The sequence below is a fragment of the Lagenorhynchus albirostris genome, chromosome 19 (genome assembly GCF_949774975.1).
Source record: "Lagenorhynchus albirostris chromosome 19, mLagAlb1.1, whole genome shotgun sequence".
In the NCBI taxonomy this organism is placed as follows: domain Eukaryota; kingdom Metazoa; phylum Chordata; class Mammalia; order Artiodactyla; family Delphinidae; genus Lagenorhynchus; species Lagenorhynchus albirostris.
In genome coordinates this window covers 18,226,614-18,253,514 of record NC_083113.1, presented here as the reverse complement: position 1 = coordinate 18,253,514, position 26,901 = coordinate 18,226,614, and the positions used below count along the sequence as shown (strand labels likewise).

General features: G+C 45.5%; 1 long non-coding RNA gene across 3 annotated transcripts; it reads right to left on the bottom strand.

Moving 5' to 3' along the window:
- Nucleotides 1–539: 539 nt before the first annotated feature.
- LOC132509219 (uncharacterized) lies at nucleotides 540–26,901 on the bottom strand. Of its 3 annotated transcripts, XR_009536936.1 has the most exons (8): nucleotides 26,730–26,901; nucleotides 24,151–24,471; nucleotides 23,432–23,483; nucleotides 23,248–23,339; nucleotides 22,828–22,984; nucleotides 7,497–7,723; nucleotides 1,661–1,716; nucleotides 540–1,199 (listed from the first exon to the last, which is right to left on the bottom strand). It is a non-coding gene; the product is annotated as an uncharacterized LOC132509219 (long non-coding RNA). The 3 variants fall into 3 exon arrangements; XR_009536935.1 differs by lacking the exon at nucleotides 23,432–23,483 and having other exon boundaries at nucleotides 1,661–2,224; XR_009536934.1 differs by lacking the exon at nucleotides 23,432–23,483 and having other exon boundaries at nucleotides 26,730–26,900.

Below are 26,901 nucleotides of genomic sequence, written 5' to 3'. Positions count from 1 at the left end.
AGACTGGCCAATCCAGCCTCTCGGGATCCCCGGTAGGGACAGTTTATCATCTCTGCCACAGGTCAGGCAGGACTCTCTTCTGGTTAGTGCGGTGCCAGCGGGGTCCAGCCTGCTCCCAGGCAGGACTTGGGCTTGAGGACACTTGCTTCCCCCATGACACTGACTGAGGGAAGCAAAGGGACAGAAACACATTGGGGCTGCACATCTGAGTGGGGAGACGACAGCAAACCACTTAGCACTTAAGAGGTTAATACAATTCCTAAGTGTTCGGCAATCACTGCAATTTAGTGCCATTTCGATCATTACACAATAAACAGACCATGTTGTGTGGAAGCAAATTTTTATGAGTATAGCTGAAGGGGCTGCAACTCCTTTAGCTGCAGAAACTAGAAGGGAAAGAGCGTTTCCAAATGCTAACATCACGGATCAGAAACTCAGGTAGAAGGGAAAGGTTATTTTTAGGTCACTGCTCTGGCAACTCAACACCCTGACCTTTAAAATGAGCATGTTGTTAAAAGGAAACAAAGTTCACCAAGGTGTTCTTTAAACAGAACCATTTTAATAACAATATTGTTGAGTTTCAGAGTGAAAGATTCAGGAATTTTCAGAAACATGTTATGTTCAGGAAAGAACATCTTGTTAACATGGGTTGGGAATATGTAAACCGTTTTGCCTGCCTTGAATATATATTACACACACACACACACACACACACACACACACACACACGGAGGCACGCATACACACCAAAAACAGCCAATTCGTAGACACCAGCCACTGCTGTATTTTTGTATTTTACAGGTACTCAGGTGCAATGATCACGAAGCAGGTCTAATTCCTAATATAACAAGAGATGCAAACATTTAATCTGGAAAAGGGGATTGTGGGGACATGCTGCAACCCTCAAAGCCTGTGCAAAGTTTCACTGCACACAGACCTTCAAGAGGCACTTTTCTCTCGCAAGGCACATAGAGGTTCAGATCTGGAGGGGAGGAGAGTCTTCCTCCAGATCCACCAATGGAGGAAGGAAATCACCCCAGATACACTTCAGGATTCAAGGTTAAAATGGGCACATATGCGCAGAGCCTTTGCGCATTTTAAGACTTGCAAAGGTTTCTCACATTCCCGTGGTGTCCGAAGCAACCAAGGAGGTTGTTCTTCTTACTCCCAGTTTACAGATGAGATAACTGAGGCTCCACCTAAGAAGAAATAGCTTCGTTAGCCCACACGGACAGCTGCTATAATCCAGGAATTCCTCCCAGAATCCCAGAAGGAAATGTCTAGGCTCCCTCCTTTGGGGGAATTGGACAAGCTTGTAGCGAACCACTGATCCAAAGGGCCTGGGGCCTCTCACAAGGTCCCTGCTACTCAAGGAGCTTAATGTGGGCAGTATGGGGGCAGGGCAAAGCTGCAAAAGGTCCACCCTGATCCCAGGGCGTGAGGAAGAAGCCTGCTGCTGAGAGAGATGGGATGGGGGCTATGGGAATGTAGCCTCGGCCTTGTGGTAGGGAGGGCACCTAGTGTCCAGGAGGCTGGGCTGGGTCCTCGGGCTGCCTTGGATCAGGTAGGTGGTGCAGAAAGGAGGTTTTAGCTGCTGATACCAGGGAAGAGTTTCTGCTCCCCCTCCAGCAGATCAGCATCCTAACTCCTAAAATCTTACCTTTAGAAAAGCAGAACTTCTCAAATACTGGAGTGCAAAAGAATCCTCTGGAGCACCTATTAAAAAGACACATTTCTGATTAAGTAGGTCTTGAGTGGGGCCCAAGGACCCAATGAAAAGGCTGCTCAGGTAAGTCGCATAACAGGTGGTCAGAGGAGCAAACTTTGGGTAACCCCACTTTGGGGTAACATTTCTTGGTGTGTGTAGCATCCTTCCTAGTGATAGAAGAAATGTTCACATATTGAGAAAAGGGGAAGTCATTCTGGCTTATACATGAATTAACTTGAACTGTATGCTAACTAAAGCAGACTGTTTGTGGCCTATCAAACACACGTTGTACGTCTGCTTTAATTATTAAGAAAAGGGTGCACTGACCAGAAGTAAAGAATGTCCATATTAAAAATAAAGATGAAATGCCTACCTTACTGGGGTGCCAGTGCATACTCCTTTGATAAGACTCCCTTCCCAGGCGCCAGGCCATACTGACTCGCTGTGGACGTGCGGATCTGTTTTTTATGGAAACCCTGAAGGAATGTATCCCAGACTTGTTTAATGTTCCTTGTTCTGCCAAGATATAACACTGTGCTGAAAACCATGCTTCTCCAGAGCAGTTCCTCAGAGTTCTCCGAGAGGCTGTCTTCTAGACTATAGTCCTCAGTTTGGCTCACATAAAACTCTTTTCTATTCCTATCATAGATTGTTTATTGATTATTTTCTTCAACATTAGGTCTTTCAAAAAATGCCGATGCTCCTCGGAGGAGTAGCCTACTTCAGTTCCTGACATGAGTTTATGAGATACTCTCAACCATTCTCCAGTCTGTCCGTCCATCCATCCACCCATCCATCCATCCTTCTGCTCAACAGATCCTACCTGGACACCTGTTCTGTGTCAAGCCATGTTCTGGGTGCTGGAGTGATAAAAGAGATCTCAGCATGCAGATGAGGGAGCAAACCTTAATGGAGGCTAGTGACTCAGAAAGGGGACACCACGGTGGGAGACGCAGAGGTGGGTGAGCCCACCATGATTGTACACACTGCTGGCCCTGGGCTCAGGGTCCCACAGCAGGCCCTGCGTTGTCTGGACCACGACAAGAGATGGCTCACGGCAGTTTGGACCCCTATGGCACTAATCATCTCCTTGAGAGGTCTTTTCTTGCCATCTCAGAGAGGAAAATGCAATGCATCATCATTGCATGGTGAGAGAGGTGAGGACGCATGGGCAGCAAGGGAAAACAGGCATAGGAGGAGAATGACAATGGCAGCCACAAAGAGACTGTGCAGAACATTCTGCATCTGATTTCCCTTTAGAGACCAGAGCAAAGCCTATTAGGAGCCCAGAAGCCACCAGGCTTAGAGTCTTCTCGTCCCCATGCTCCAGCTCTATTTTGAATTCTCTTTGAAACATTGTAATTGGCCATTCAAAACAACCTTAGTAATTATAAAGCCATCACCTATGTGGTCCAGTCTCAGGGTAGTGTCTCAGACAAAGAAACACAATCTGTCAACGTAAACATAATAAATTTCAAAATAAGCCAAGTTCAATCCTGACATTCCTCCAACAGTCTAAGGGAGATACACAGATCACAGCACTGCTTCTGAACCTGTCTCTTCTCTCCTGCTTTCTCCCTGACGTACTGCAGTGGCCCCATCCTTTTCAACACTCCTCAGCACTATCCCCCAGGCCTCTCCCTCTGCACCCTGACCTTCTCTCCTCCTCTCTTTCTTTCTGATCCTGCTGTCAAAACCCCAGAGGGACTGGCCTGGCTGGCCAGAGAGGGAAGGTGCTGGATGATCGTGAGCCCCTTGCACCTCTTATCAGAAAAGTGGAGACAATACCATGACCTCATGGATTTGTGGTAAGAATTCAATGACATAATATAAATAAAGCTTTAAATAAAGGAATTGGTAGACAACAGGTGAATAACTTTCCCATGTGAAAACTTAAATGTAGGGAGAAGACCATAATAGATTTTATTTCAGAAGAATTTATTATTTCACATAAAATGATTCTATATATTATAAATTATAAATTTGGGGGGGATGTGCTCATAGTTTATGGCAAGGAGAATTGGAGAGTAAAGTTACTATTATGCAACATTTCCCCCCCAATAATTCCCATACTGATGGTCTAATGAAAACGGGCTGCCAAAATTCTGCATTTTTATCATGTGTGTCTGTGTTAGCATTTATGGTATATTCTGAATTAACAAACATCAAACACTAAAACATTACATATGCATAAAAATGGGGAAAGGAATTTGCATCTTTTGTAAATCTCAGTGGAACGCAGTCAAACCTCTAGCCCCACCAGATACTCCCAGCTGAAACCACATGCTAATTTTGGAATAGAGGAGCATTAATGACTACAAAACAATAAGAAGGCTATTTGGGCATGTGCTAAAAAAAAAAAAAAAAAATCTTTAAATCAGGCTGTCCTTATCGTTGGATGCCTACTAATGAATATCATTCTCAGTAAAGAACCTTCTGGTTCACTCATGTTCTTTCTGTTTGTTAAAATGGCATTCAAGTCATTTTATATAACACAAAGTTAATGCAAACCCAAAACAAAATAAAAAAGAATATCAAAAGAACAAACTTTTAAACTCTGCACTTTTTATTATTAGATGCTATTCCTAACTTGTTAAAATTGATCAAATAGAAAGCTGTGAAAAGAGAAAAAATTAAGCCAACTAGAAAAGTGTGACTTGGATTTAATATTTTATAATTGCCAAGGGACATACTGAGATCAATGAATTTTTGCCTGAGATGAACGTCAGAAAGAGATGTACTTCAGTCTTTTAGGGAACATTGGTCTATTTAATTCTTGTGTCTGATGCATGTGAAATAGGCCTGCCTTGGCCTTCTTTCTTTGCCAGGGGCACCGCCGGCAGCAAACATTACCGCTTTTAATAGGCCGCTGTCTGAGGAGTGGCAAGGGATCCAATAACCCATCGACTCTAATGGATCTGCCTGTTTATTCACTTACACCTTTTTTCTTCCCAGCTAATTTCAGTTTTGCATGCTGAGTTGTTTCACTTTGAATTAAATGAAAAGAAACAAAGGAAAAAGCCCATGCAGCTAATAAACCATGATTATGTTCACGGCCCCTCTCGACAGGCTTCTCCACATACCAGGTGTACCATCGGAGAACAGATTCGCTGTGGCATTTTCTCCACTTGTTGATGAAATCAATATTTTATACATGCTCAAATTTAGAGGAAAAATGAGATTATTCAAATCACTTGACGTATAACGCACTGTTGTTTGTAGTAGATCTGAATGCCCAGCCTCAGGCCCCAGACGTCCTCAGATTTCAGACACCGGTCAGTGACTTTTCCTGCCTTGGGGACTCACCCCAGAGCTCTCTCCAGGGTCATACAAACAGGACAAATGCCCAAATGCTTTGCTTTGTCTAATGTAAAACCAGAGAGACACAAGGAGACTAGGTCTAAGTGCCCTTCAACAGAAATAACAGGAGTCAGTGGTTTAAAAACATCCTCCCTCCCAAACTCCCTCCTTAGGCCTAGAAAGCTTTAAGTCTTCAGAAACGTTTTAGGCTGATACCTGCCAAGGGATTGGAGAGGGACAAGGATGTCCAATAGGAGAAGGAAAATTCCGGCTTCTCCGATTTTTCTGAACAAGAGCCATTTTCCATTGTGGGATTTTTGTCACAGAGATCCCGCCTACAGAGAGGGTGGGCAGTGCCACCCCTGCCCCATGGGAGGTCCCACTGATTGCTCGTGATCCCAGCCGGTTCCGAGGGCAGCCACCTCCCCACCACTGGGAAAGTCGGCCTAGATTGGAGGGTGGTGGCCTGAACTCCAGAAAAGGCATCCTCCCCTTGGGGGGAGGGATAACATTCCCCAAAGACCAGAAGGTTCACCTCTGACAGGTCACTATGCCCTGGCACCAGACTGTGCGGCTGAGTTGTCTCCTGGCCAAAAATTAATAGTATTGTTTCCCGGTCAGAAGCTAAGATAATTTACACAATAATCCGGAAAATTTTAGAGAATTTAGACTAGCCGGGAGGAATAGAACGTGATGTGTCATGGACCTCCAACAGAATGTCAACAGCTCTCTGAATGAAATCCCTTTTAGACGAAGCAACAGCCTAATACCTACTTCTGCCCTCACGTAATTAAAATAGGGTAATTTTTTAGCCCGTTTCTCTCAGCTATAATCTGTCACTCGAAGAAGCAAGCCCCTTAGCATCCCAGCTGTACCCAGTTTCACACAACGGCTCCTCTCCTCCCCACCAAGGCTCAGCGCAGCCGGAAGTCAGGCAGCTCGCAGTCTCCTCAGCCCTGCCTTTCTTGGACTCACATTCCTGAGCGGTGCTTTCTTCTCTCCCTCTGAGCTCCACATCACCTGAATAGTCTTTCCTTCATTCAGCAGCATTTCTTCAGGAAATATGCATCGACTTCTACCCTATGCAAAGTACTAGACTGTCTGCTCGGTCGTTGGCCTGGAACTAAGATTTCCATTTGCTGAAGAAATGAAGAAATGCAGTGTGTAGGGTCCCCAACTTACCTCCCTGAAGTGTCATTCAATCCTGCTGTTCAACCCAGAGTCTAACAGGCTCTCTCTCTTATCAACACACAGGTTACAGTGAAATAACAGACAGGTCCACAATCCATGCCTGCAGGGTTACTGCGAGCACATCCTCAACACGCAAGAAACTCTGCGGTCACTGAATAATTATATTTCCCTTCAGTCTGTGTGTGTGGACCTGGATCCTCACTCTCAGACGCAGTGTGCAGAGCAGACGGGAACAACAGACTCAAGTTGGAAGTGATTTACTTCATTAGCTGGGATTACAAGTTTAACTTACAAACCAGAGGTCAAAATTTCTCATTAACAAGGGGGCCGTGAATCGCTGCAGGCTTTGGTTCAAGAGGAGACCACTCTTACTACTAACTACACATTTCAGCCTGTCTTTGATGTTCTCCTCCCTCCCTCCTCCCTTTTATTTTTGGCAGAGGAGCTGATTTTAATTGTGGCGCTACAACAAGGCTCTCTCCGTCCAGGGGGGCAGCCTCCTGACTGCTGCCGCGAGTGAGCCAGGCTGCAAGATTGGGTGCAGCCAATCGCTCAGGGCACATTTTAATGGCTCCCTTTTCCTACAAGGCTTGGATTGTTTTCCACGTGATTCTGGTTAATGTCACCGCAGGAAAGGGCATCGCTTTTCCTTGTGAGCTTCTGCTCCGTCTGCCTCAGAGAGGTGAAATATATTACAACAGAGAAGGAGGCGTCATTCTAACTTTCCAAATGCAAAGGCCAGACCCAGCACATTCTCCAGCACTCGGAAAAGAGAAAGAAGTTTGACAGAGACCGTTACACTAGAAAAAAGTGCTCTTTTTGATAAATCAGCTTTGGTTGTTTACAAAATACTCAGACCGTCTTCATGTGCCTCTTCTCTTCAAAACCACTGCCAAGGGTTAAAAGAAGCAACTCAAATGAGAGACAACCTTTGCAGAGGACACTAGGAATATCAAAATTCAACAGCACAGAATCCTTCTCCAAATAGGAACACTGGGAAAAATATAGCAGAGCTTGTGGTGGGCAGCAGAAATAATAGAACGCTTAACATACACTTCCTATTTCCAAAGACCGAGCGCTACATGCAGGCCACGGTAGCACAATGACCATGTTAACGGAAACAGGGCTCCGAATGGAGTCACTGATGGAAATGATTACAATATCTAATTATTTAGAAGTACAGCCATTTTCGAAAATAACTAAATTGTTATTCTGCGCTAGTCTGGTAAGAAGGTCACATTCAAACCACATAAGCTCTAAATACTCCTCCGTTTCTGTTAATATGCAGGGATGTTACCATTCAAGTCTGTTCTCCCTGAGAAATGTTTTCTTAGTCGCCTCCGTGTGAAGAGCCCGTGGGTACTGCAGAGACAGTGGATGAGTGTCCAGGGCCCAGCGGAGAGGCGGCTGTGCTGCTCCGGATTCAGAGGGCACAGTCAGATGCCTGAACCCAGGTTGGCCCACCTGGCTGCACCCGACTCCATCCACATCCCCAGCAAGGCAGTCTGCTGTGGAAGCCACGTGCTACGGGGAAGAAAACTCACTGTGTAAAAGAAGCAAGATAAGTGGGGTTCAGCGGGGGTTCAGCGGGGGTTCACCGGTCCCCATTCTGTGCCCCTTGGGGGCTCCTCCTCCTTGGAGGGATGACTGCTTTCTTTGCTAATGTTCAGGTCGAGTCCCTTTATGGCTCTAGTTCCCTTTAACAAAAATACTGGTTAGAAGTCAAGGAATCTGTTTTACCTGGAGGTGAGAGCAGTTCTCAGCCGGGGACAGTCAGCGGCTCAGACCTGGGAAGCAACGGTGGCTCCAGGTCATAGGGGCCCGAGGCAGCCCGGCCATCTGGGCTAGCGGCCACTTCCTGCCACCGGGCAGCACCTCCGGCCAAGCCAGGCGGTCACCTTGACCTGACTGCTGAGGCATCTCACCCACTCTGGTCGGGGGAGTGGGGGAGAGGCCCTCAGCAGCCTTTCAGACTCAACAGGGGGCTATCTTAACAACGAGACATCTTAGAAAGGTCATTATTGCTAGTCTAATTTCAAACAGGCACCACAATGAAGGGCTGTCTTTGTGTGGGATTAATTTCAAAACCTCAGGATTTGATGTCAGTGGGAAAGAACCAGCGTGGGACTCAGACGGCTGCCTTCCCCTGCTTCTGGCCAGCGCCGGCGGCTTGTTTCTTAGGAGATGAAAACTCTGACAAGCCCTTCAGTCAAGCTGAAAGCAGGCAGCGGCCCAGCAACACCCAAGGGCCCCCAGGGCATCCTGTGACCCCTCCGAAAAGTCACATTCACTTTGCTCTTGAGAAAGGAAAAATAAAGCTGGAGGCATTTTATTTTAAACCATGTGAAATAAGGAAATGCGAAGATGCGAAAATGAAGCGGGGGGGGGGGGGGGGGGGGGGGGAGTTCGAATTCATTTCCGTCCTTTGCAGTGGCTTAGAAGCCAAACTGGTTCATTTTGAAAGAGTGTAAAAATCTGATCCGTTCACCAGTAGGCAGAGACTACAAAATGCTTAAGGTAAAATATGTAAATATGTAAAATTATCTGTTGAAAACCATCTCCTTTTGTGCTTGAAAGAATTTTTAAAAGCATCTTTATTTCTATTCTGCATTAATATACTGTTGAACAGAAAAGTTACTTTCTGGCAAAAACAACAAAACCAAGGTGCTGAAAATAAAGTGATTTTTAAAATGAAGTTCACAGATAAAGGGAAGGACAAAACAGAGTCTACCTTCCTGTTCCCCTGGATGGCATTTTTAGTAATAATTTAAAGAAGATCATTAATATAACAAATTATAGAATCCGGTTTTCTCAAAAGCAGTGTTTGCCTGAAAACTTAAAATCTGCCTGCCTGCCTCCACTGCCATTTCTTGCGGAAGTGGGGTCCTTCTGCCCCTAGATTTCCTCCAGCTCCCCTGACCTGGTCTCCCGACATCCACCTTGATAGAACTGCAGCCCCCTCAGCAGCGACTTTATTTTCTGTTTTTTTAATAAATTATCTTATTATTTTTGGCTGCATTGGGTCTTCGTTGCTGTGTGCGGCTTTCTCTAGTTGCAGCGAGCAGGGGCTATTCTTCTTTGCGGTTCACAGGCTTCTCATTACAGTGGCTTCTCTTGTTGTGGAGCATGGGCTCTAGGAGGGCGGGCTTCAGTAGTTGTGGCTCATGGGCTCTAGAAAGCAGGCTCAGTAGTTGTGGCGCACGGGCTTTCGTTGCTCCGTGGCATGTGGGATCTTCCTGGACCAGGGCTCGAACCCGTGTCCCCTGCATTGGCAGGCGGATTCCTTACCACTGTGCCACCAGGGAAGCCCAGCAGCGTGTTTAGATACACACCACAAATAATTGCCACAAACAGCTTACCTTACTTCTAAATATTCTCAAATTAGTTTTTAAAAAAAATATATAGAAGAATGGCAGAATGCCTATGATTATATTATTATTCATTTAGTTTGACTTAAATATTGTATTGCAACAAAAATCATTTGTCACATGACTTCCAACTTGCAGAAGAAGGTTTTTGGGGTTTTTTTCCCCCTAATCCCATTTCTTTTGGGAAGGGGTCAACCAACTAATGGATTGTCTCATCAAACCAACATCTTCTACACTGTAGCTGTTTCCTGTCTCTTCCTGGGTGAAAACATCCTCTCTCGCTGGGCATCCAGCCTCATCAGCCAGGGATGGGGGGATGTGCCTAGGATTGAGATGGGTGGTGTCTGAGAGCTAATCAGCTGAGCTTTCAAGCCAGGTGTACAGAATGCTCAGCTCCTAGAAGGGCAGACAAGATGTACCCTTGAGCCTGTATTTACTGAAGCAGCATTGTTGGGGGAAAGCGAAAGCACTTAAAACTGAAAAATTGTTCTTGGTTTTGCAAACCCTTGACTATTTTCTGAAAAATAGACAACAGACAGTAGAAGACTTTCTGAAGTTTTCAAATCTGCTTTTTCTACTATAAACTCTCATGTTCCTATCACTTGTTTCTATGTTTTGTTTTAAGTCTCTCATTTCCTCAATGAAGGTCACCAAAAAATAAAAATTAAAAAAAAATCATACACACAGTCAAAGATAATTGTCCAGAAAGGTTTCCTAGCTCCTCCCCATGCTGATGAAAGGCAAGTCACAGAACCCATTTCCCAGTTCCCTTCCCCTAGACCAGGGCAGACCTAGCCGTGCCCAAGACACCCAGCAAGAAGGATGTTAGGACCCTGACAGCTGCTGAAGGGGTCAGTAAGATGAGGCTGGAGGCCAGGGTGTAAAGTGGTGATATTTTGTTCATCATAATTTTTTTTTGCATTAATTTTTTTAAAAAATTTATTTATTTTTGGCTGCGTTGGGTCTTCATTACTGTGCGCAGGCTTTCTCTAGTTGCAGCGAGCAGGGGCTACTCTTCGTTGCAGTGCATGGTCTTTTCACTGGGGTGGCTTCTCTTGTTGCCAAGCACGGGCTCTAGGCACACGGGCTTCAGTAGTTGTGGCTCGCAGGCTCTAAGAGCGCAGGCTCAATAGTTGTGGTGCACGGGCTTAGTTGCTCTGTGGCATGTGGGATCCTCCTGGACCAGGGCTCGAACCCGTGTCCCCTGCATTGGCAGGTGGATTCTCAACCACTGCGCCACCAGGGAAGTCCCTGCATTAATTCTTATTAAACATATATTGCAGTAAAATGTTATTTATCTTGACTACTGAGTTTTTTGGCACCTCCTTAAATTTTGCCCCCAGGCAATTGCCTCACTCACCTCTCCCTGGTCCTGGCCTTGCTGTGGGGAATGATGGGTGCCTCCCTAGCTGAATGGGGTCCCACCTGGACCAGCCAACATGGCAGAGGAGCTGACATTTCTCCCAACAAGCCTCCCTTGGACAGCTGGAAGCAATTTCTTTGCTGACCCTTCTCAATCCAGGCTCACTAGAGCTTTTTGAAACAGTGAAACTCCAACTTTACAAAACCCAGGATGGGAAAGACTTACTGAGTTAAAACACAGTTTTCCTGTTCATCACACTAGAATAAACTATTCTAAGTATGTCCCCACATTCATAGTACGTAAACATAGTACGCTGTTCTGATAAAAGTCTTGAAGAGACAGGAGGAGCTGTATCGTTAGCATCGTTATTTTCAACTACCACTATCACATACTGGGGGCCATTATGGAGCTGAGGGCTTGACACATTTTATTTTGCTTTGTGCCCAGAAACCCTGATGGCAAATCTGAGGTTGCACAAAGTTATACACGCTGGCCGTGGGGCTGAGCTGGCATATGAAGTCAGATCGGACTCCAAAGCCCACGTACTGTGGAGCCTGGGAGGTGAGTTTGGTTTTACTCTTCCTTTTGCATTTCTCTGGCCTAGCTCTGTGCAGGGATGCTGAGCCCAGGGCTGAAGGTTGGCCAGGTGGCTGCAACTGAGGCTCCCACACCACCCCCTCGTAAGCCTGAGGACCCCTGAGCATGACCCAGGAGAAGCAGGTTCCCCATCCACACAGCCATGGGCAGAAGCAGGTCTCCAGTCCTGCTGGGAAGCCCTGGACAGCAAAAGTGTGCCCAGGACCAGAGCCCACTTCCTTTGGATGATGGGGGGTCAGTAGCAGGAGCACTGATTTTCAATTCTGGGTCCTTATGCAAAAATAATCAAAACTTCCTATCTGAGCAGCGGAAGAAACAGATCTCCAGCTTAAAAGGAGGATAGGAGGGGTTTGAGGAAGAACCTTAGTTGTCACAGCTGGAAACTTAAGCATCAGGAAACACATCTCTGTGGGTCATGCTCCCAGCCCGGCCAAGGACAAAGCAATGAGCAGCCCAGCTCTTCACCTTCCCTCCCCAGTGATCCCTTCTGTGTGTCCAGGCTCCTTGACTTTCTCACTCTCCTCTTCTCTTTCCTCCCCTCTGCAAGCCCCAGAGGGCTTTTGCTCATAGTACACGCTCTCCCATTCCTTCTTAGCCATTCTCTCAGCTTTTCACGTATTCTGCCAACCACCCCCCTAGATGCACTATCTGTTTCCCCTAGCCAAACTCTTTTAAAAATTAACCTCTAGGGACTTCCCTGATGGCACAGTGGTTAAGAATCCGCCTGCCAATGCAGGGGACACGGGTTCGAGCCCTGGTCCGGGAAGATCCCACATGCCGCGGAGCAACTAAGCCCGTGCGCCACAACTACTGAGCCTGCGCTCTAGAGCCCGCAAGCCACAACTACTGAAGCCTGCGCGCCCAGAGCCCGTGCTCCACAACAAGAGAAGCCACCGCAGTGAGAGGCCTGCGCACCACAACGAAGAATAGCCCCCACTCGCTGCAACTAAAGAAAGCCTGCATGCAGCCAAAAATAAATAAATAAATATATTTTTAAAAAATTAAAAATTAACCTCTATTTTACATGAGGTTCATTAACTCTTTTGCCTCCCCCAAACCTATAGCATTGCAGAGAAAGCTGAAGCCGCCCCACCCCCGCTGAACTCCTATCATCCACGGCTACCCTCAGCCTTCTAAAAGGTAGCCGCTGAGTCTGTATATATTCTTTCTGACTTTTATTCTATGCTTTTGCAACATACATGGGACTCCATTAAAACCAAGCAGTATTAGTTGTTATTGCTGAGGGTTTTTTTTTAACATAAACCATACATGTATTTGTTCTGCAGACTTTTTCCACTCAATAATACATCTTAGAGATCTATTTGCATACATATAGGCCCAACTCAATTTTTTTTAATTGCTATATAAAACTCTACGCTGTGAAGATGCCTTCATCTATTTAGACATTTCAATATTGATGGGCATTTAGGTTTCTGCTATTACAAAGCCTGGTGTGATGATTCTCTCTCTGTGCACATAACATGTTTCTTGAGAGTAGGTAAAGCAGAAGGGAAATTGCTGGGTTTCAGGGTGTGTACATTTCTAGTTGTAAAGGAAACCGCTAGGTCCTCCAAAGAAGTTGCAGCAATAGGTAGCATCTGAGAGCAGTATCCTGACATACTCACTAGTACCTCCTATTATCAGACTGGTAAATTTTTGCCCATTTGATGAGTGACAAATGCTACCTCATTTTTAAAATTTAACTTTTATTTTATATTATAGTTGATTTACAATGTTGCATTAGTTTTAGGTATACAGCAAAGTGATTCAGTTATATATATATCTCCATTCTTTTTCAGATTCTTTTCCCATATAGGTTATTACAGAATATTGAGTAACGTTCCCTGTGCTATACAGTAGGTCCCTGTTGATTATCTATTTTATATAGTGTGTGTATGTTAATCCCAAATTCCTCTCCCCACCTTTCTCCTTTGGTAATCGTAAGTTTGTATTTGAAGTTTGTAGTCTGTTTCTGTTTTGTAAATAAGTTCATTTGTATCATTTTTTTAGATTCCACATATAAGTGATATCATATGTTATTTGTCTTTCTCTGTCTGACTTCATTTAGTATAATTCCATCCATGTTGCTGCAAATGGCATTATTTCATTTTTTTTTGACTAATATTCCATTATACATAAAAATGCTACCTCATTTAACTTGCATTTTCCTTAAGATTTGGCAGGATTGAGCATCTTTTTTTTTTTTTTTTTAGTAATCAATTTCCAAGCCTCTTCTGTGAATTGACTATTCATATTCTTTGCCCACTTAAAAAAAATAAGTTTATCTTTTTACCCTATCACTTGCTTTCCTGCTTGAGCACACAGCAGGTGCTTGGGACACATGGGATCTCAAGCCACCCATCCACTCTGTATGGGGGCACAGCACCTTTGGGCCACACTGTGGCTCTGACATATTCCTTTAAAAGAGATCACATAGCACCTCTTCTTGGAAGCTTTCTCAGTATTCCCATGGCATTTGGGGATCACTGATCCTGAAGCTGGCAGTGACATGTGCTAGCACTGACCAGGAGCCCCTTTTAAAGTCAGGGGAGCCTGTCACACACAGCACCTCGGGCCCCACAGCCAGCTGGGGCTTCCATCTGGAGCTGTCAGCCTCCAGTGGGCTAGTCCCAGGCCTGGCCTCAGCCCAGAGCTTGGGGCTCTATGGGCCCCACCCGCAGGAGCCTTCCACAGCTGAGGGCCTACTGTGTGCAAGCCGTAGGCAAGGTGGCCCGTGACCATCACTTTGTTTAATCCCACTACATTGACAGATGCCAACTCCCACAGCTTGGCACAGATGCCAAGTTCCACAGCTTGGCACAACTTGGCACAGATGCCAAGTTCCACAGCTTGCTCCAAACCTCCCAGTGTGGCCCCGGGAAGACTGGGATTTGAACTTGGATAGGCATCCCTGCTTTGCTGATGGCCCTGCTGCACTCCTGGGCTGGCTGCTCCTGGAAGCTGAAGAGTGCAGGTCAGTAAAACCAGGGCCCAGCCACAGCATCCAGCACCCCCCAACACCCACACCCACTCCACAGCACATGCACCCTGGTCCATTGCCTGAGCTGCTGCAGGCAGAGCGCTGGACAGCCCGAATTCTCATTGAGGGGAACGCCCGCCTTCCCCCTCCCCATGGCCCCACTTTAGAGGATGCTGAGTAACAGGTACACAAGGGGAGAGTCATCCCTGAGCTCAGAAAGCCTCAGGTGGAGGACCAGATTCAGCCAGAGGTCCACCCACCCTGGGTGTCCCTGCCCCATGAGCCAAAGGGAGAGAGGGAAAGAAAGTGGGGCAGGGGTTCCTGAAGGTCAACAGACCAAAGTTTGGTCAACTTCTAATACATCTTCCACTTAATATTAATATTTAATACTGAAAAATCCTAATGGTGACCTGATTGTCTCCTGTGAATTCCAGCCCTCTCAGAGAGCCTATCTCTCAAGGTGACAAGCTGGTGGTACCTGAATTCATTACTGCCTGATTAATTATGCCGCCTTTGTACAAGGGAAATGGGGACTTCAATCAGCCACAGCCGCCACCCCCGGCCACCACCTCATCAGGCCGGCCGCTGTTTGAGAGCCTGGCCCAGCGCCTGACATGGGGGCGACCGGGAAGCTGTGAGTGGTGGCTGGTTACATGTGGCTGCCGGCGGTCAGAGGGCTTGGGATGTGGGGCCCTTTCTGCAAAAAAGGGCATTTGGGCAGTCGAGGGAAGGAGGGGTGAGTTGGTTCTACCAGCTGCTGAGTGGAGATTTCTGCTCTGTCCCAGGAGGGGCCTGACCAGGAGGCCCTCCTCTGGATTCTCTGAAACTGGCTGTCATCCCTTCAGGAAGGGGCACTAGGTCTCAGAAGGTGCTATTTAGAGCAAATGTATCCCTTGGGATACAAGGTCACTTTAGTGAAGGCAAAGGTTTACTTGCCAACTACCCAGAGCCGTGTTCGGGCACGGCCCTGGTGGGCATCAAAGCACAGTCTCACCATCTGGGGTGGGGCTCAGGGCAGCTCCAGGTACCTATGCAGGGTGAGAACGTCACCTACTGACTTCACTGGTTTGTTAACCTGCCAGGGCGCTCCCGCTGCGGCCCTTCTGCATTTGTCGAGGTCTACCAAGTTGTGCAATGCAGTCATATTTGAAGAGTTGCAGAGTGATATACTTTTTCAAAGAAGAAAAGACTAGATATCTTTGCAAATGTCAGTTCCTCACCCCTATCCTGAGCCTGCCCTGTGTGGAGCAACAGAAGAGGTACACACCAGCCTAGTGCCCTGTGAACCTTGGCCTCAGCAGGTCTGGTTTAAGATAGTACCCTGTCATGGATGTGCTGTGTGACCGCGGCCAAGGTACCTAACCTCTCTGAGTCTCGGTTTTCAGACGGCACTATGCGCCCCACAGGGTGGTTGTGAGAGCTAAATAAGAGAGTACACGTGAAGTCCCGGTTTTGCCCCAGAATACCTCCTGACATGGGCCAGCTGAATCCAGCTGTTTTGGTGCCACTTTGTCAAAGCTGAGCAGTCAAAAGGGGAAATGCTGGTTTTCGTTACTAAGCTGTGTGTGAACCCATCTTCTCACTGCGAAGCTTCAGGGATGGGGAGAGCATGCATTACGGGGCAATTCTACAAAACCTTGCTTCTAGGCCACAACAGAGCAATCCACACCCCCCAGCTTTGCTGAACTGCCCCACCCTAGCTGCCCTCCCTGGAGGCGTCACTGGCCTCCTCACAAGCCACCTGGCAGGTGTGGTCACAGAGGAACCCCTACAGGGCGGGGAGGGAGGAAGCAGGTCTCAGGAAGACCCAGGACAGTTGCTCACGTCCTAGGGAGAAGGGTGTGTGCACAGAGGTGTAGCCAGCAAAGCCATGAAGAGTCGGCAGTGGTTCAGGGGCACCAGGCAATGGGGACAGGGGTGTCACCAATCAGAAGCTAGGATTAGAGTTTAGTCAAGGGAAAAGTCTAGGTCCAGGTTGGTCAGAAGCTGCCACACGTCAAACAGCAGGAGTCCTCAGCCTGTCAGGAGCACTGAGGCTTAGACTCCCCCACTCGGACTCGTGGTGCAGGCCCAGCACCTGGGGCAGGGCTGGGCTGGGTGTCTGAGCCTCCACTTGGAACCCTAGAGCACACAGGGTGAGGTCCTACCAGAAAGTAGGTGGCTGGGTCCCCAAAAGAAAGATCTAGTAGCTGGGTTCTCCTGAGGACCAGAGGGAGTGGGGCTGGGGCAGGGAGACTGAGTCCATCCAAGGGAAAATGGGGCAACAGCCTCTATGGCATCTGCGTTTTCAGCAGATAAACTTACAAGGTTCAAACTTTGGAGGTTTAAAAACAAGCTAATTGGGAAACCTATGAAAGATATAAAGGTTGCTTAATGATTTGACCTTCAGATGGGAACAGCAGCCACCTTCCTTAGGTTGCCAGGTGCCTAGACACATGCTCAACACCACCTGAGACATCTGTTACCCACCTCCTCCAAACTCACTTGGAGAAACTGCGTGCTTGGGGTCATTTTTCTCAGTAAGGGAGACTGGCCCCTCCTGAGCCCTGGCTGTGAAGCTGCCAAAGGGCCTCTGAAAAGACAAAGGGGAAAGAACAGACAGCAGGGCAGGGGCTCTTACTTTCTACCCCTTTGGAATCACAATATGCCCATTACACTGGTAAGAGATGAAGAGATTTGCCCAAAGGCACAAAACCAATGGCTATGGACTTTCAGTGTCCCCCAAAATTTACATGTTGAAGCTCTAACCTCTAATGTGATGGTATTTGGAGATGGAGCCTTTGGGAGGTAATCAGGTTAGATGAGACCATGAGGGTGGGGCCCTCATGATGGGATTAGTGGTCTTATTAAGATACCAGAGAGCTCGCTCTTTCTGCCATGTGGGGACACAGTGAGAAGGCAGTCTACTGCAAACCAGGAAGAGAGCTTTCACCAGAGCCTGACCATACTGGCATCTTGATCTCAGACTTCCATCCTCCAGAACTTTGAGAAAATAAATTTCTGTTGTTTAAGTCATCCAGTCTATGGTATTTTATTAAGGCAGCCTGAGCAGACTAAGACACCTGTGAATAGTCTTTTCTTTGCTTTTCTCCTGTCTGCTTCTGAAGCTACACTATTAGCCCAAAGGACTAGGTGAACACCTTGCACCAGAGCCATCTATGCAAATGCCAGTTCTTAATGAGTATAGAACCTTCTGGAAACTGTCAAGAAAATGCTAGGACCCTGATGACGAGAGGATCACCCACAAAGACAAAGGCCTTCACCCACCTTCAAATGCTCTATCTTATTACCTGTCAGTAGATGACAGGCTGATGCAAAGTCCCAAAGATAGGGAGGCCAAGGGGTGAGCAGTGGGTGGAGGAGGCACCAGCATCCAACCCCACGTGGGACATCTGGGCATTTCAACCTGAGAGCATAGCAGACACAGAGGCTGAAATGTGTTCCCCCAGGCTCCTCACGTTGCTTCACAAACGCCACCCCCAAGCCCAGGGGCTCCGCGAGTGAAGAAGGTCTCTAGGACACCTATTACTCAGCTGCCTGGTACAGGAAGAACACTGGACCAGGAGTCAAAAGACTTGGTGTCTATAGATCAGCTCCTCAATTTGTAAGCTGGGGCCTTAGAGCAAGTTACTTAACCTCTCTGTGCCTGAATTTCCAATCTGTAAAGGGTATCCACACCTCCCAAATTAGGTTATTATGGGGATCAGTGAGAGAACAAACAATGGTGGCTCTATAAGGGCTGGTTTCCTTTCCTGTTTTTCCTGCCTCGGCCTCTGTATTTGCCCGTTTGCTGTTAATTTATAGATATTTCACAAAATTCACTGACTGGGGAGAAAAATCTTCCCCACTTTAAAAAAAAAAAAAAGATGACATAGTTTTTTGGAAAGAATATGGGCCTTAGGTCAGAAAAAAAAAAACATGTTAATGAGCCTGGGACATAGTAGGTGCTCAATGAATATTTGAGGAAGGGAGAAAGGAACTCCGCAGGAAGAATGAGTCCCTTTCTCATCAGGTTCCCGTGCCTTTGCTACAGTGCACATTCAGATATTTGGGGGTCCTATCCACACATGCCTATCTCTCTCTGGAGTTTTGAGCTCCACTAGGACAGGCACTGCCCAACACTGAACCTGACCTTTGGCAAAGCTCAGCAAACTTGGGGTGAATGGAAAAAAAGCTTCGAATGCCTACACACTACATACACACAGACTGCCAGGCTCAACAGAATGGTTTTCAGGCTGGCAGGAGGCTCCTGGCACCTGACTCTTTGAATACGGATGGCATGTGGGTATGTCAGAGTGTGATCCTGCTTTAAGAAAATGACTAGTTTCAAAGACGTGAGAACAATCAATTTGATCCAATAAAATTCAGAAAAATACATTTTCCATTAACTGTTATCGATAGTGGCAAATTTGTGTGGTCACATTAGAAATATTGATATTTCTGCCTTCCAACAACCTCTTTAGTCATTGTTTGCATGGAGTATTTTTTCCCATCTTTGCACTTTATACCTTTCTTATCCTCGTGCCTAAGGTGTGTCTCAATATGTAGTTGGTTTTCCGTTATTTATCCTGTCTGTCAATTTTTGTAGTCTGATGGCAATGTTTAGTTCATCTACATTTGATTTAATTACTAACATATTTAGTTTTGTTTTGCCTTGTTTTGTTTTTGGCCACGACGCATGGCTTGCAGGATCTTAGTTCCCCGACCAGGGATTGAACCTGGGCCCATGGCAGTGAAAGCACCGAGTCCTAACCACTGGACTGCCAGGGAATTCCCTCATATTTACGTTTAAATCTACAATGTTTCTATTTCTTTTTCTATTTGCCTCACCTTCTTTGTTTTCTTTTGAAGTAATTATTTTCACATCATTTATCCCTCTAGTATTAGCTTGATATATATATATATATATATATATATATATATATACACACACACACACACACACACACCCCCCTTAGAGATTATGTTATGGACAGAATTGTGTCCCCCTACCAAACTTATATGTTGAAGCTCCAACCCCCAGTGTGACTGTATTTGAAGACAGGACCTTTACAGAAGTAATTAAGGTTAAGTGAGGTCATAAGGGTCTGACCTGATAGGATTGCTGTTCTTATAAGAAGAAACACCAGAGAGTTCTCTCTCTTTCTGACGACAAAGGGAGAAGTGGGCCATCTAAAGAGAGCCCTCAGGGCTTCCCTGGTGGCGCAGTGGTTGAGAGTCCACCTGCCGATGCAGGGGACGTGGGTTCGTGCCCCATCCGGGAATATCCCACATGCCGTGGAGCGGCTGGGCCCGTGAGCCATGGCCACTGAGCCTGCGCGTCCGGAGCCTGTGCTCCACAATGGGAGAGGCCACAACAGTGAGAGGCCCACGTACTGCAAAGAAAAAAAAAAAAACATAAAGAGAGCCCTCACTAGAACCTGACCATGCTGGCACCCTAATCTCTGACTTCCAATCTCCAGAACTGTGAGAAAATAAATTTCTGTTGTTTAAGCCATCCAGTCGATCTTATTTTATTATGGTAGCCCAAGCACACTGAGACATTATAAAATGCATCTTAACTTATTAAAATAAAAAAAAAGATTAGTAATTTTACTAGTTCTTGAACAGTGTAAGAACCTTAACACATCTTAACCCTATTCACTCCCCTCCCACTTCTTGTTCTATTGCTGTCATACATTTTTATTCTTATATATATATATTGTTAAAATGTTTTTCTATATGTATTTAAAACCCCACAAGATATTATTTTGGTCAGATTTACCCACTTATTTTCTCTTTCTGCTGCTTTCTACATTCATTCCTTTTGGCATTTCTAAAGTTCCACTTATGACAATTTTCCCTCTGCCTAAAAGAATCTCCTTTAGTACTTCTTTTAGTAGATATCTACTAGTAACAAATGCTCTCGTTTTTTGTCTATTTTAAGAATAACCTCATTTAACCTTCATTATTGATAAGTATTTTTATTGGTTAAAAAATTCCAGGGACTTCCCTGGTAGTCCAGTGGCTAAGACTCCATGCTCCCAATGCAGGGGGTCCAGGTTTGATCCCTGGTCAGGGAACTAGATCTAACATGCCACAACTAAGAGTTTGTAGGCCACAACTAAAGACCCTGCATGCTGCAACTAAATACTCCCCATACGACAACTAAGGATCCAACAAGCCACAACGAAGATCCCATCTAAAAAATTCTAGATTAGCTTTTCAGTGCTGTAAAGATGTTATTTCATTGTCTTCTGGCTTTCATGGTTTCTGTTAAAGTTAGCACTAAGTCTTATGATAGTTCCAGTGAAGGTAATCTGTCATTTTACTTGGCTACTTTTAAGATTATCTCTTATTCTTTGATTTTTGGTAGTTTAACTCTGATGTGTCTAAGTGTGATGTTCTTTATATTTATACTGCTTAGGGCTCCAAAAGGATTCTTGAATCTGTGGATTTATGTCTTTCAACAACTTTGGAAAATTCCTGGCCATTATCTATTCAAATATTGCTTCTGTTCAATTCTCTCTCTCCCTCTCCTCTTCTGGGACTTCAACTACAATTATGTTAAAACCTTTTCACTATGTCCAAAATACGACATACTCTTTCTGTATTTTCCATTCTTTTGTCTCTTGACGCATCACTTTGGATATTTTTTTCTATCTTCCAATTCACTAATCCTCTCTTCATCTGTGTCTAATCTTCTTTGAACTCACCTGTTACTTTTTTTTTTTTTTTTTGCGGTACGCGGGCCTCTCACTGTTGTGGCCTCTCCCGTTGTGGAGCACAGGCTCCGGACGCGCAGGCTCAGCGGCCATGGCTCATGGGCCCAGCCACTCCACGGCATGTGGGATCTTCCCAGACCGGGGCACAAACCCGTGTCCCCTGCATCGGCAGGCAGACTCTCAACCACTGCGCCACCAGGGAAGCCCACCTGTTACTTTTAATTACACTTTTTCAGTTATAAAATTTCTATTGATTCTTTTTTTATATACTTCTATTACCTGTTGGAATTTTCCATTTTGTCTTTAATCCCCTTGAATGTATTGATCAGAGGTGATTCTATCTGTATTTGTCTATATCTGATAACTCTAATAACTGGATTTCTGTGAGTCAGTTTATATTAACTATTTCTTCTCTTGGTTTAGGGTGACTTGGTCTTGTCTCCTGGTATGCCTAGTAAATTTTGATCAACAGCTACAGGTTGTACATGAAAAATTATAGAATCAATGTGGTATTGTGGATGATGCTACGTTTCTCCAGAGATTTTCTTTTGCTTTGTAATGCAGTTAGTATAGAGGCAGACCATCTTAATCTGGTTTGAGTCAAAGCTGTACCTTTGTGAGAGTTGGTCCTTTTTTGATTTGCCATTACTACTGGTATAACCTTTCAAAGGTCCTAACCAAAAGCCTAGGATATTACCAGGGCCTCTCTGAGATTGCCAAAGCTTTGCTCAGCTTCTTAGCACTGAAATCACTGCCTTGAAGAGGCAGTGAAGAGGTAAATGCCTTGAAGGGAAAATAGTGCTGTTATGTACTAAATATTTGTGCCCCCCCATTCATATATTGACGCCCTAGCCCCCAACGTGGTGATATAAGGAAATGAAACCTTGGGAAGGTAATTAGGTTCAGATGGCGTGATGAGGGTGTGGCCTCTATGATTGGATTAGTGCGCTTTTTTTTTTTTTGGCTGCATCGGGTCTTTGTAGTGGCATGCAGGGTCTTCGTTGTGGCAAGCAGGATCTTTTTGTTGCAGGCTCTTTGTTGCAGTGCACATGGGCTTCTCTCTAGTTGTGGTGTGCAGGTTTTCTCTCTCTAGTTGAGGCAAGTGGGCTCAGTAGTTGTGGTGTGTGGGCTTAGTTGCCCCGTGGAATGGGGGATCTTAGTTCCCCAACCAGGGATTGAACCCGCATCCCCTGCATTGGAAGGCGGATTCTTTACTACTGGATCACCAGGGAAGTTCCTGGATTAGTGCTCTTATAAGATGAGGAAGAGACACCAGAACTTCCTCTCTCTGCCATGTGAGGACACAGAGAGAAGGTGGCAATCTACCAGCCAGCCCTCACAAAGCACCGAATCTGCTGACACCTTGATCTTGGACTTTTAGCTTCATAAGATGAGGGAGAGACACCAGAACTTCCTCTCTCTGCCATGTGAGGACACAGAGAGAAGGTGGCAATCTGCCAGCCAGCCCTCACAAAGCACCGAATCTGCTGACACCTTGATCTTGGACTTTTAGCCTCTATAACTGTTAGAAATAAATGTCTGTTGTTTAAGCCACGCAGTCTATGGCATATTTTATAACAGCCCAAGCTAAGACAAATGTCAAATGTCAGGCTCACCTTTCTATGTTTCCATTCTCTCCAGGATCTTGCCCTCTCAGGTTCTTACTGTCAGACAGATTTTTTAAATTATCCAGCTGTTCTGCTTGTTTGAGGTGGGAGGTTTGGTTTGATCCAGGCTGGTGTTCAGAGCCAGAAGCAGAGGTCTCAACTATTCCTTTAGCATAATTGCTCAGTTATAATGATGGTTAGCACAAAAATTCAGGTTTAGGGTATTAGCTTTGGTGTAATATATTCCATCTGAGTGGGTTAAAAAAAAGTACACATTGGTTCAACTGATTGGAAAAAGGAGAAAATTATAGTTTTCTATTAAGGTAAATTATTCTAATTAAATGAGTATAAGAAGCTTTTGAGCAATCACTGGAAACATACAATATATCACAGCTAATTTCCCAATATTTTTCCCACAGTGAAGTATACCTCTGGTTTATAGTAGTAAGAGTTAGAGGAGCTGCTAGCATTCCCAGCCCTCCACCAGGCTCCGGATCACACGGCTAGATGCAGCCAGGTCCCTAAAAAGACAACATATTAGACTCAGCACGATAGCCCAGGCAAACTCATTCAACAAACATATAGCAACCAAATTTAAACAGTCTTATCTTACTTCTCCAGAAGTTTCAGAAATTGTCCTTTTAAAGTACAAACATCCACAAAAACTGAGAAGATGAAAACAGAAAAATAATTTTCCATAACAGAGTAGAGATGTGATACTGCCAACTACTTGTCAAATGACAATTGCTGTTTTAAGCTTTGCCCCAACAGATGGTTCATGTCACATGGGTGAAAAGGCCATCAAAGCACAAAGTTCGACCTGTTTTGGCAGAGTATCAGGATGAACAATTAACCCAAAGGCCAGGATGCATGCTGAATATTGAACTGCATGTCCTACAGGAAGAGAGGGAAGATAAAAGCAGTTGGGAAGGCTGAGGGTATCAACTACAGGCACCCATGTTCTGATGAGCAAATGGCTCATCAAAATGGCTGGGCCTTGGTATAGCCTGGTATAGCTACAGTTACTAAGTGAAATGCCTTGGGAACTAAATGGATGGAAATAAAAATATGAGCCCAAGAGACCAATCCCTAAGAAGGTTACAGACTGGTTAACATGATAATGCTTTGGCCTCCAAACACAACTGGGAGACTCAAGACCAACAGCTCAATTTGGATTGCTTCAGCTAACAAAGAATGATGACAGGAAGTCCATGGTGGTCTCTCAACTCCCTGGAGGGACACACAGAGAAGAAAAAGTTGATTACGGGCAGGTTATAACCACAGAATCTATTAGGATTAAATGGGTCCTCCACGTAGACCTAGTCTAACCACCTTATCTTATAGAAGATGAACTGACACCACCCAGGGAGCTCCTTTTCATCTGTCAGAACCCATATCAAACATCAATTCTTCTGCAAAGCCTTCCATGCTTCCATTTGGTGGCTTCCTTCTTTGTTATTTTCTAATCTGAAGTGTCAGCTCCATAATTTCAAAATCTCAAGCAGACAGAAGGTCCTCCATAGTGTTTCTTGAACGGACAAGTGAGAAATGACATGTGTAATTTCACAGAGCAAGACATGGGCCAGTCGTCCTGAGCTCCAACCCAGACAATTTAGTCAGGCTTCAAGGCAGGTTCCCAAGTTTGAAAACGCCCTGCAAAAAGTAAAAGATAAAAAAAATTTAAACATTAAAAAAAAAGAATAATAAAATGAACCACCATGTACTCATTACTAATATTCAACCTTGTTTCCATCTATACCTTCACCTACTTTCCTTACTACTACATAAAACTATTTAGATCTTTTCTTTTAAAAAATAAATTTATTTATTTTTGGCTGCATTGGGTCTTTGTTGCTGCATGCGGACTTTCTCTAGTTGCAGTGAGTGGGGGCTGCTCTTCACTGTGGTGCGCGGGCTTCTCATTGCGGTGGCTTCTCTTGCGGAACATGGGCTCTAGCCACATGGGCTCAGTAGTTGTGGCTCATGGGCTCTAGGGCGCAGGCTCAGTAGTTGAGGCACACAGGCTTGGGTGCTCTGCTGCATGTGGGATCTTCCCGGACCAGTGATCGAACCTGTGTCCCCTGCATTGGCAGGCGGATTCTTAACCACTGTGCCACCAGGAGAGTCCTACATAAAACTATTTAAAAATAAAATCTAGATATCATATCATCTGTAAATATTTTAGCACATATTTCCAAAATACATCGAAAATGTTAAAATATTTTTAAATACTTAAAAATGTAACCATATTATCATTCTGAAATAATGTAATAATACTTTTAAAGTATCAAATACCACACTGGTGTTCAAATTTACAAGTGTCCTGTGAATGTCACTTTTTTCTTTTTACCATTTATTTGATTTAGAATCTAAATGCAATATTTTCCTTGCAAGTAATTATTAAAGAATTGAGTCACTTGTAGTTTCCCAAGATGTGGATAGTTTTGATTATGTTCCCGTAGTGTTGTTGATCCAGATGAGGCTTGATCAGATGCAGCTTTGATTTGTGTGGGGGCAGGGCTGTAAGGAGCGTCAAGATGACTTCAGAGTTTGTGCTGAGTTTTTCCATTAGCACATCATGTGGGTTCTCTCTTTTCAAGACTTAGTAGCCATAGCTGATCATGCCTAGATCCATTAATTAATTAGGAATACAAAATGGTGATGTTCTTTCTTTCTTCATTTATTAACTGGAAATACTTTTACAAGGGGAAATTTCCCCTCATCTACCATCTGGCCACCCAAGCCCAATTTTAAAACAATTTAACCAAGACCATGCTTTCTCTCAAGTTAGAATCCTCTGCAGGAGGATGAACAGCTTTAAGCAAACCTTCATTTTTTCTTTATTTTCTAGTCAAGAGTTAACTGAAAGACGGTGGGCCTGACGGCTGCAGAAAAGACCATCTCACTTGGTTCTGAGGACCTGCCTGCCCTGAGATTTTCTTTAGAAGCATTGCTCCCGGGTTTGTTCTAAAGGTCTACCCTTTCTCTTTGAAAATGTTTTCTCCTGTAATTAAGGGAGTTTCTAATTTAGAGAACCGATAAAAATTCATCAAACTTATATTTTAAAAAAGTCATAATCCTGAAGCTGCAAAGATCTGGCTCCAGGGAAATCTTGAATTGAGGAAAGATGCTAATCAGGACAGAATTTAAGACAACAGTTTATAATCTTTCATCCCCAGAACCGAGACTATCCCAAGGAAATGCCAAGTAAAAAAGTAAAATCGGCAATTGATTTTGCATTTTGAGAAACTGGCCAAGCTTTTTGATCAAATGCTGATTGCAAGCCTGATTCAAGGTTAAGCAGATAAAAGAGTCCTTCAGGGTACCCCCGCTTTCGGTGCCAGCATGCTATGATTTTGAAAAACCAGATTCTGGCAATCGGAGACCTCACTTGTTCCACCGCCGCAGAGGAAATGAAGGATACTTCGCCTCCAGTTCCTGGCTCCTGTTGACATGCCCTCGGGTTCCTGCTGGCGCCAGGCTGGGAGGGAGAGTGGTCCCTGTCGTACTGTCTGCAGAGGTTAAACGGAATCTCTACTCCTCGACTGAGGAAAGAAAGGCATCTTCCTCATTAATTTCGTGAGGTTGGGGGCCGTCGCGGTGATCCAGCTCGGTCCACCCCCCGGGGAAGCTGTCGGGGCAGCGGGCGCCCAGGCCTTCGTAGCCCCTCTTGTCTACACCAGACCCCCAGGACTCAGGGCCTGGGAAAAATCCCGGTCTCTGTCGGGTCTCTCCCCATAGGCTTTCCCTTGGCTTCCTCGTGGTTTACTAATTTTTGGTGCGGCCTTGGGACAGTCTGTGCCTCCGTTTTCCCAGCTGTAAAGTAATAAGGTTAGTTTGGACCCTTGATTCCCAGAATCACCCAGGAAGCTTTTCCAAAACCGTCTGTCAGGGTGGCCCTGGGGACTCACCGGAATGGAAAGAGAGGCCCCGGGGCTCGCGGCCCGGGCTGGAACCCAGGACCCGGGCTCTCCCGCCTCTCCAAGCGCTCCACCCACCGGCCTGCTCTCGCCCTCGGCCCGGGCGGGGTACTGCACGTTTCCGGGCGGGTTCCGGGAGGCTAGGGAGGGCGGACCCGGCTGG